This window comes from Lissotriton vulgaris, chromosome 12 (assembly GCF_964263255.1).
Source record: "Lissotriton vulgaris chromosome 12, aLisVul1.2, whole genome shotgun sequence".
NCBI classification, from domain to species: Eukaryota; Metazoa; Chordata; class Amphibia; order Caudata; family Salamandridae; genus Lissotriton; species Lissotriton vulgaris.
In genome coordinates this window covers 728507138-728517134 of record NC_141700.1, presented here as the reverse complement: position 1 = coordinate 728517134, position 9997 = coordinate 728507138, and positions in this window count along the sequence as shown.

Below are 9997 nucleotides of genomic sequence, written 5' to 3'. Positions count from 1 at the left end.
AGGATGCATTGCTCCTCAATGACACCTGAAGGGTGCATGGCTCCTCAATGACACCTGAAGGGTGCATGGCTCCTCAATGACACCTGACGGATGCCTGGCTCCTCAATGACACCTGAAGGATGCATGGCTCCTCAAGGACACCTGAAGGGTGCCTGGCTCCTCAGGGACACCGGAAGGATGCATGGCTCCTCAATGACACCTGAAGGATGCATTGCTCCTCAATGACACCTGAAGGGTGCATGGCTCCTCAATGACACCTGAAGGGTGCATGGCTCCTCAATGACACCTGAAGGATGCCTGGCTCCTCAATGACACCTGAACGATGCCTGGCTCCTCAATGACACCTGAAGGATGGCTCCTCAAGGACACCTGAAGGGTGCCTGGCTCCTCAATGACACCTGAAGGATGCATGGCTCCTCAATGACACCTGAAGGATGCATGGCTCCTCAATGACACCTGAAGGATGCCTGGCTCCTCAGGGACACCGGAAGGATGCATGGCTCCTCAGGGACACCGGAAGGATGCATGGCTCCTCAATGACACCTGAAAGATGCATGGCTTCTCAAGGACACCGGAAGGATGCATGTCTCCTCAATGACACCTGAAGGGTGCATGGCTCCTCAATGACACCTGAAGGATGCCTGGCTCCTCAATGACACCTTAAGGATGCTTGGCTCCTCAATGACACCTGAAGGATGCATGGCTCCTCAGGGACACCGGAAGGATGCATGGCTCCTCAATGACACCTGAAAGATGCATGGCTTCTCAAGGACACCGGAAGGATGCATGTCTCCTCAATGACACCTGAAGGGTGCATGGCTCCTCAATGACACCTAAAGGGTACTTGGCTCCTTAAGGACACCTGAAGGGTGCATAGCTCCTCAATGACACCTGAAGGTTGCATGTCTCCTCAATGACACCTGAAGGGTGCATGGCTCCTCAATGACACCTGAAGGGTGCATGGCTCCTCAATGACTCCTGAAGGATGCTTGGCTCCTTAAGGACACCTGAAGGGTGCATGTCTCCTCAATGACACCTGAAGGATGCATGGCTCCTCAATGACACCTGAAGGGTGCATGGCTCCTCAATGACACCTGACGGGTGCATGGCTCCTCAATGACACCTGAAGGATGCATGGCTCCTCAATGACACCTGAAGGGTGCATGGCTCCTCAGGGACACCTGAAGATTGCCTGGCTCCTCAATGACACCTGAAGGTTGCATGTCTCCTCAATGACACCTGAAGGATGCATTGCTCCTCAATGACACCTGAAGGGTGCATGGCTCCTCAATGACACCTGAAGGGTGCATGGCTCCTCAATGACACCTGAAGGATGCCTGGCTCCTCAATGACACCTGAAGGATGCATGGCTCCTCAAGGACACCTGAAGGGTGCCTGGCTCCTCAGGGACACCGGAAGGATGCATGGCTCCTCAATGACACCTGAAGGATGCATTGCTCCTCAATGACACCTGAAGGGTGCATGGCTCCTCAATGACACCTGAAGGGTGCATGGCTCCTCAATGACACCTGAAGGATGCCTGGCTCCTCAATGACACCTGAAGGATGCCTGGCTCCTCAATGACACCTGAAGGATGGCTCCTCAAGGACACCTGAAGGGTGCCTGGCTCCTCAGGGACACCGGAAGGATGCATGGCTCCTCAATGACAACTGAAGGATGCATGGCTCCTCAATGACACCTGAAGGATGAATGGCTTCTCAAGGACACCGGGAGGATGCATAGCTCTTCAATGACACCTGAAGGATGCCTGGCTCCTCAATGACACCTGAAGGATGCCTGGCTCCTTAATGACACCTGAAGGGTGCATGGCTCCTCAAGGACACCGGAAGGATGCATGTCTCCTCAGGGACACCGGAAGGATGCATGGCTCCTCAGGGACACCGGAAGGATGCATGGCTCCTCAATGACACCGGAAGGATGCATGGCTCCGGAAGGATGCATGGCTTCTCAAGGACACCTCAGGTGTGCATGGCTGTGCCTTGACACCTGAGGGGAGCTGGGCTGGGCAATTATCCCTGAAGGGTGCATGGCTTCTCAAGGACACCTCAGGGTTGCAGTGCTTTGCAGTGACACCTGAGGGGAGCAGGGCTGAGCAATGACACCTGAGGGGAGCAGGGCTGAGCAATGACACCTGAGGGGAGCAGGGCTGAGCAATGACACCTGGGGGGAGGAGGGCTGAGCAATAACACCTGGGGGGGGGCAGGGCTGAGCAGTGACACCTGAGGGGTGGAGGACTGAGCAATAACACCTGAGGGGGCAGGGCTGAGGAATGACACCTGAGGGGAGCGGGGCTGAGGAATGATACCTGAGGGGAGGAGGGCTGAGCAATGACTCCTGAGGGGAGAGGGCTGGGCAATGACAACTGAGGGGGGCAGGGCTGAACAATGACACCTGAGGGGGGCAGGGCAGAGCAATGACACCTGAGGGGGGCAGGGCTGACCAATGACACCTGAGGGGGGCAGGGCTGAGCAATGACACCTGAGGGTGGCAGGGCTGAGCAATGACACCTGAGGTGGGCAGGGCTGACCAATGACACCCTAGGGGGGGCAGGGCTGACCAATGACACCTGAGGGGAGGAGGGCTGAGCAATGACACCTGAGGGGAGCGGGGCTGGGCAATGACACCTGAGGGGAGGAGGGCTGAGCAATGACACCTGAGGGGAGCAGAGCTGAGCAATGACACCTGAGGGGAGGAGGACTGAGCAATGACACCTGAGGGGGAAGGGCTGAGCAATGACACCTGAGGGGAGCAGAGCTGAGCAATGACACCTGAGGGGGGCAGGGCTGAGCAATGACACCTGAGGGGAGGAGGACTGAGCAATGACACTTGAGGGGGGCGGGGCTGAGCAATGACACTTGAGGGGGGGCGGGGCTGAGCAATGACACCTGAGGGGGGGCTGGGCTGAGCAATGACACCTGAGGGGGGGGGCGGGGCTGAGCAATGACACTTGAGGTGGATGGGGCTGAGCAATGATACCTGAGGGGGGGCGGGGCTGAGCAATGACACTTGAGGGGGGGCGGGGCTGAGGAATGACACCTGAGGGGAGCATGGCTGAACAATGACACCTGTGGGGGGCAGGGCTGAGCAATGACACTTGAGGGGGGCTGAGCAATGACACCTGAGGGGGGGCGGGGCTGAGCAATGACACTTGAGTGGGGGGCGGGGCTGAGCAACGACACCTGAGGGGGGCGGAGCTGAGCAAAGACGCTTGAGGGGGGGCGGGGCTGAGCAATGACACCTGAGGGGGGCGGAGCTGAGCAAAGACACCTGAGGGGAGGAGGACTGAGCAATGACACTTGAGGGAGGGCGGGGCTGAGCATTGACACCTCAGGGGTGCAGGGCTGAACAATGACACTTGAGCGGAGAGGGCTGGGCTATGACATCTGAGGGGGAGGGTTGGGCTTTGACAACTGAGGGGGTTAGGACTGAGCAATGACTCCTGAGGGGAGAGGGCTGGGCAATAACACCTGAGGGGAGCTTGGCTGAGCAATGACTCCTGAGGGGAAGAGGGCTGAGCAATGACGCCTGGGGAGGGGGGGGCGGGGCTGAGCAATGACGCCTCAGACCGATAACGTCTCCATGCGTGTGAGCCGTGAAATGTACACGCTGAAGATTCGGAACCAAACGATTGGATTGGTCTTCCGTAATTTAAGAATAAATCATTATTGGGACACTGTAGCAAGGATCTTTATTGTGAACAGGAATCTAGGCTTGCAGCTACTATCAAAATTGTCAGTAGAAGGGACCGGAAGTCAACATAACTACAGCCGGAACGGAATTAGAACCAGTGCCAGTGAGGAGGACACGATAGAGGCCATCCACCTGCTCATCAGCCCTGAAGAAGTCGTTTGGGATCCCATCCAAGACGAAACATGTGTTGTCAGGGCAATCGTATTAAATAATAAAGAACAGAAGAACATTCAACTACTATTTCCACGAACATTGATTTGTTTATTTCTCAACTTGTCTCTAATAGGTAGTACAACATAGTGATATAATTGTATCACAACGTGTCAATGATTTTAGTGTGTGCATGGGATTTTAATTTATACTACTGAGGGGGTCAAAGACAGACCAACAGGCCAGGGGGACCCGGAAAACACTGCGGTGCAATTCCGGATAGTGCTGAAGAAGGCCCTTGGCAAGGCAGGACGTTTTGGCGCTCATTCCTTTCGCATTGGGGCAGCAATGATAGCAGCACGGCTGGGTGTCCCTGCAGAGGGCATCAACGGGTTAGGCAGGAGGCACTCCATGGCATACAAGAGCTACGTAAGGATCCCACCAGAAGGAGGGCTTTAACGCACGCCTCTCCCAAGGGCACCTGCAAACAACAAATACGCAAGGGGCAGGGGTGCAGAGAAACAAGCTGACATTGTTTGTCTTAACAGGAGTCAAGCACAATGGTGTGGGTTGTTAGGCATTTGTTTACTCACAGGACCCACGCATGGTGGCTCCATGGGGGGCTGGGAGCCTGACCGGGTGGTATGGATAGGGGCACCCGGAATGCGCCAGGAACATCAGGGGATGCATTGGAGAAGCTGCACAAAGAACGGTCAGTCAGCTATACCCGACCTGCTCATAATGCATTTGGGGGGGAAACAACCTGACACAACTGGGAAGGAAGGAACTACTGGGACCCATCATGAGCGACAAGGAGCTGAGCTGGTTCACCAGGGCCCTGGACAAATTTTTCAAAAAGCTCAAGGTAGAGGATGCCAAGTTCTGCAGGGTGAACTGATGGGACACAGGCCAGATGCACCGAATGAAGGTTGCACAGGGGATACAGGCTCAAGCAACATTTGTAGCATCAAGGGCCCCAGTGGCAACGTGGACTTCTTGAAACACTAAAAATGTGCAGACCTGGGTTCTGTGAGTGCAGAGCAGGCGAAGTGGCTTGTAGCCATTGAATTCCATGTAAATAAATCTCTTCCATGTGACCTAAGTAAACATTCCCTGGGAGCTGCTTTGTGTGGCTAATCTTTGTAATTGCTGCCACTTACGTGCTAAGCAGCTCTTTATAAGGGTCTGTTTTAGTTTTTTTGTAAAGCAAAGGAAGTTAATGTTACTGACATCAAATAAAGTGCGCTGTCTTGAACATCACGAGGCATATCATCATATTTATTGCCGTCTATCTCTGGAACGTATCGCCCTGGTAGAGCGTTATTAACAACGCGTTTCTCCAGGGCGATAAAAATTCCAACAATAGCGGGGAAATCGCCGTTTTGCAGGGAACATCGCTGGTTTTCCAGCGATGTTCCCTGCAAAACTGCAATAACCTTGCTGATACCACCCTGTCGTCATATCAGCATAATCCACCCCCAATGTTAGGGATGGTACCGCATTTTAGCAGACGTTAGTTTTTGGCGAAAACAGCGGTTTTCTCCAAAAACTAATATCTGCTTAAATGCTGGGGCAGCCTTGTAAATATCGCAATGTGCACATCAGCGATATTTGCAAAGTTGTACTGCCCATTAACGCCCATTTTGCATTTCATTAGAGATGCAAAGGGAGACGTCGGGTAAAAGGGTGCTAACATGCGGTAATGCGTGTTAGAACCCACGTGTAAATAGGGCGAAAAGATTATCTCCGCTTTTTTGGCTTTTAAAGCCAAAAAAGTGGAGATAATGCCCTAATTCCCTTGTTAATATGCTCCCACATTATGTATTTATCGGGAATTAATAATACATGTCTAGAACTAAACTGATTTACCATGAGATATGTATTTACTGAGTTATTCATACTGGCAAAATAATAATAAAACTAGACTAAGGCAAAAAAAAAAAAACAAGAGGCATACCATGCCCACGTGAAAAAGAAAAAGCATTTCTTTTTAGAAGAACCCTCACTCACCACTAATTGGTGACATGCTTCATAATTGGGTTCCCGCTGGGGTGACCGAATGTCCCCCCAGCGTGCTACTACGCCTGGTTACAGCGGAGCTGGTTCGTGTTGTGTGCAAACAGTGAAACAACTGATAATTGATTCCAAACTGTGTGTGATGTTAAAAAATGCGTGGTTGTAACCTGTATAAATTTTAATAAAGGTCAACCAGCACTAGATTAAAAACAGTGAAAAACGGACTATTCAGGGTTCTATTAGTTGAAACCCGTGTCCTCCTACGTGATTGGTCAACATGTTTCTGCTTTATTTTTGCATATTCGCTCAGCATTCGTCAGGACCTAAAAAACGATCCTCCGGTGGTATGCACGCGCTAAGGTGCACCCTACCGTGGGGATCTTAGTGTGAAAAGAATTACTCACGGATATTACCCGTTCGGGCCATCGGCAATGCTGCACTCAGTTAGTCCGTGGGGAGTCGCTTGTGTAAAAAAATACGCACGGTGTGAAGGTTACCCTAGCCGCTTGAACCCAGGTAGCGTGAACACGCTTCAGAAACAGTAACGGGCCCCAGAGAAGTCTGGTGAGCCACCACGGGGAATATCCGTGAGTAAATCTTTTCACACTAAGATCCCCACGGTAGGGTGCACCTTAGCGGGTGCATACCACCGGAGGATCGTTTGTTAGGTCCTGACATATTATCAACAAGCGCTACTTGTTGATAATATGCCCCCAAGTTCAGGATGTGCGCTATACAAACTAACAGATCCATTTATATATGGTTTATCGGGTAATACTTTCGTTACAAATATCGCTACTTTGGCTATGTGTAGGCCACGTGACAAACCTATGTCTTTGTTGACTCACAGAAACGTCATAATTCATGTTTAGAAACAGTTACTGTCAATTCTCTGCCCTCATAACGAAACACTTGACAGAATAGCCTCTTAAATGCGAAGAATATCATATTTTTACATGACCATTATTGCGTGGTTTACTTGCAAAATCTTTCTATGGCTCGGCTCGTGCTAGGGCTCTTAGAGCCAGGCCAGAGCCCTGGCAGTGGCCCGGCTCGTTCTTTTCATTTGCTGGCTCGGAGCACATGAATGGGACCCGGGACCAAAGCTTGGCGTCCGCTGAATTATGAGCACGCGTGCTCGGGCCGCTGCGTGGGTTTCTTGTGTTTTATTTGGGATATAAAAATCAGAATGAATGTTTTAAAATGCTAAATACAATTCAACAGAGGAGCCGCGAGTTTTTCGAATACGGTGTAAACCAATGAGGGACGGGGAGGGGGCGAGAGTGATTTATTACTTTATATAAATGAACCTGTGGGGATGAATAGCTCTGCATTTCTCAGTGAGGGCCTCCAGCTGTTTCCCTAAACGTTACTATCATTCACTGAATTCTGCATCTGCAGAGAAGACAAGCATTTACAATGCAATGGTTTTCCCTTTGTTAAAGTTTGAGCTATTGGCAATGCTCTTGACAATATTTTTATTTATGTTTTTTTTAACATAAATAAATGGCATTGTCATTTGCAATGCCACTAGCTTTATCTTTCGCAAATGACACCCACAAACACCTACAGAGAGCCCCCCAACACACACCCACACAGAGCCCCCCACACACTGCAAGCCCCCCCACACACTGCGAGCCCCCCCACACACTGCGAGCCCCCCCACACACTGCGAGCCTTCTCCACACACTGCGAGCCCCCCCACACATTGAGAGCCCCCCACACACCACACACTGCGAGCCCCCCCCACACACTGAGAGCCCCCCACACACACTGAGAGCCCCCTTATCGTAACGGACCTTCATGCTCTCACTAAATCTAGAGTTGACAGTCCACAGGGGCGTCCCCAAACCGAAAGTTGCATTGGTAAAGACTCGAGATCGGTATTATGTAACTAGTTCACCCTTCTATCGGGCTACCTGCCGGACATCTGACTTTCCATAGATGTATCAAGAGTGTTTTCTGATCCTTAACAGCAAAATACTGCTAGTTTTGCCATGTCTGGTTGTCCATAAGTTGACACCTAAACAAGTCCCTTGAACACTCCTAGCTAGAACTCCCCAAAAGTCTGTCACTTTGCAGCACACTCCCAGACAATGCTCCCCATTGTCCCAGCATGTGCAGAGACATGTTAATGAACATCACTGCCCCTTCACTACCCTCTTTCCCATTTGACAGCTCAATCACACTGGTAATCATGGCTTTCACACCCTTGCCAGCAAGCACTTACTTCTTTGCCAATAGCTGCCTCCACAGTATTGCCTGCCAACCTCCTGCTCCTACAAGCATCCTTGCCTGCGTGACTAGTATGGTTCCTCCGTATCGCCTGTCCATGCACATGGCTGTCATTTAATGGAACACTTTGACCCTGGCCACAGACACACCCCTCAGCCCCTTGTCCTCTTCCATTTCAACTGCCCCAGGCACGACTGTCAGCAGCCTAAGAACCCCGGCTCACACGGAGTGCTTATTTTACATCCAGCAGCAGACTGTCCCACCCCTCAGCTGAGCCTTTACAGCCACCTCGCTTTCCAGGAGTCCACTCACCTGGTTGTCCATAGCTGGGTCCCCACCTCCTCCCAGGGCTGCTCAGTTCACTTTCCGGGGGCTCCCCTCAAGGGCCTTCTGCTAGTGGCATTCTACTACATTGTAACAGGGCAAGGTAGAGGGAACTTCACCAGTATGGGCTGAGTGCGTCATTGATAACATCATCATACCTAACATCAAAACATTACAACACGGAGAAACACAATTGCTACATTACCAGCATCAGTGTCCACCACGCTGAAACAAATATTGTAACACAGCTGTACATTGAACATCCATGACACCAGAGGCCACCAAGCAAAGCACACAGAATAATTAACAAACCCGAAGTCAAGCAATCTGAAATGCTGCCATCCGTTGAACGGGAGCCCTGTCATTTAGAATCCTGAATGGTAGCCCCGGCGCTGTCTAGGCAGGCTACAATTAGGATACAAAAAGTGCCCGAAGGAGAACGGAAGAGGAGAGGTCACGTCCTGATCCTAGATGCACCACTCTTTGTGCTCTGCATGGAGAGTTAGTACGCTGAGTGCACGAGGAGAGCTTATCTTCATTGAGTTACTGAAACCCAGACCCTTCACAGCCCTAGGTCTGGATACTACTCACACATAAGACAAACCAAGAGCTCGCTTGGAGCCGCAGCATCCAGAGGCTGATTCTTGCATCAATACCAGCTATTACCAGGGCCTGCCCTAGCCTAGCAGATCACCAGGGCCTTGCAAGGTAGATCCCCAGACTAGCTTGGCAATCCATGAGGCCAGGCCAATCAGAGCTCCGCAATCAGACGCATCATCCCAGATACTTGTCATTTTATGACACACACGTTATGTGAAAGCCACACACAAATATTTCTACTCACACATACATACACACTTGTAATGTCAGTGCAACTGTTCAGTCACAAAAACCCACACCCTTATATCCAATCCTCCCTCACCCTGTCTTGTCTCTCTCACACACACCTTCACACACAATGTACCTCCACCCTCTGCGCACACACAATCACAACCATGTTGTCCACCCTGCTGCAAACCTCGGACACGGTACCGCACCCCAGCCGTCCGCACTTGTCACACACGCCCTTTCACACCCATGCACCCTCAACCCTTCTGCACGCACTCTTCCTCCCCATCCCACCCCACGCCAAGGACATGGCGGACAGCACGTCCTCCTGACAGAGAACTGTCTAATAATTAATAACCATTAGGGACAATAATGACGGCGCCGGCCACTGCCGGACCGATCTGCAGACTCGTCTTTTCCACCTACGCGCACACAAGGAAAGGAATGCAGGAAAGGGTCGCGCACAAGGGTAGGGAAAGAGATTCTTCTTTTACCTTGAGAAGATAACTGCCGGACGCTATTCACGAACTGCTCCAGGGCAGACGCCATCGTCGCAGCCACCACCTCCTCCTCCTCCCTCTTTATCCCGTAGAGGGGCTCAGGGATCCACTGGCTGCCGGAGACAGTGGGGGAGAGGAGTGAGGGGAGCCACACCAGTTGCGCTGAGAGCTCAGCTCTCGGCAGCAGCAGTCACGAAGCTTCAGCCGTTGGGTAAGCGTGAAAACCTTCCCCC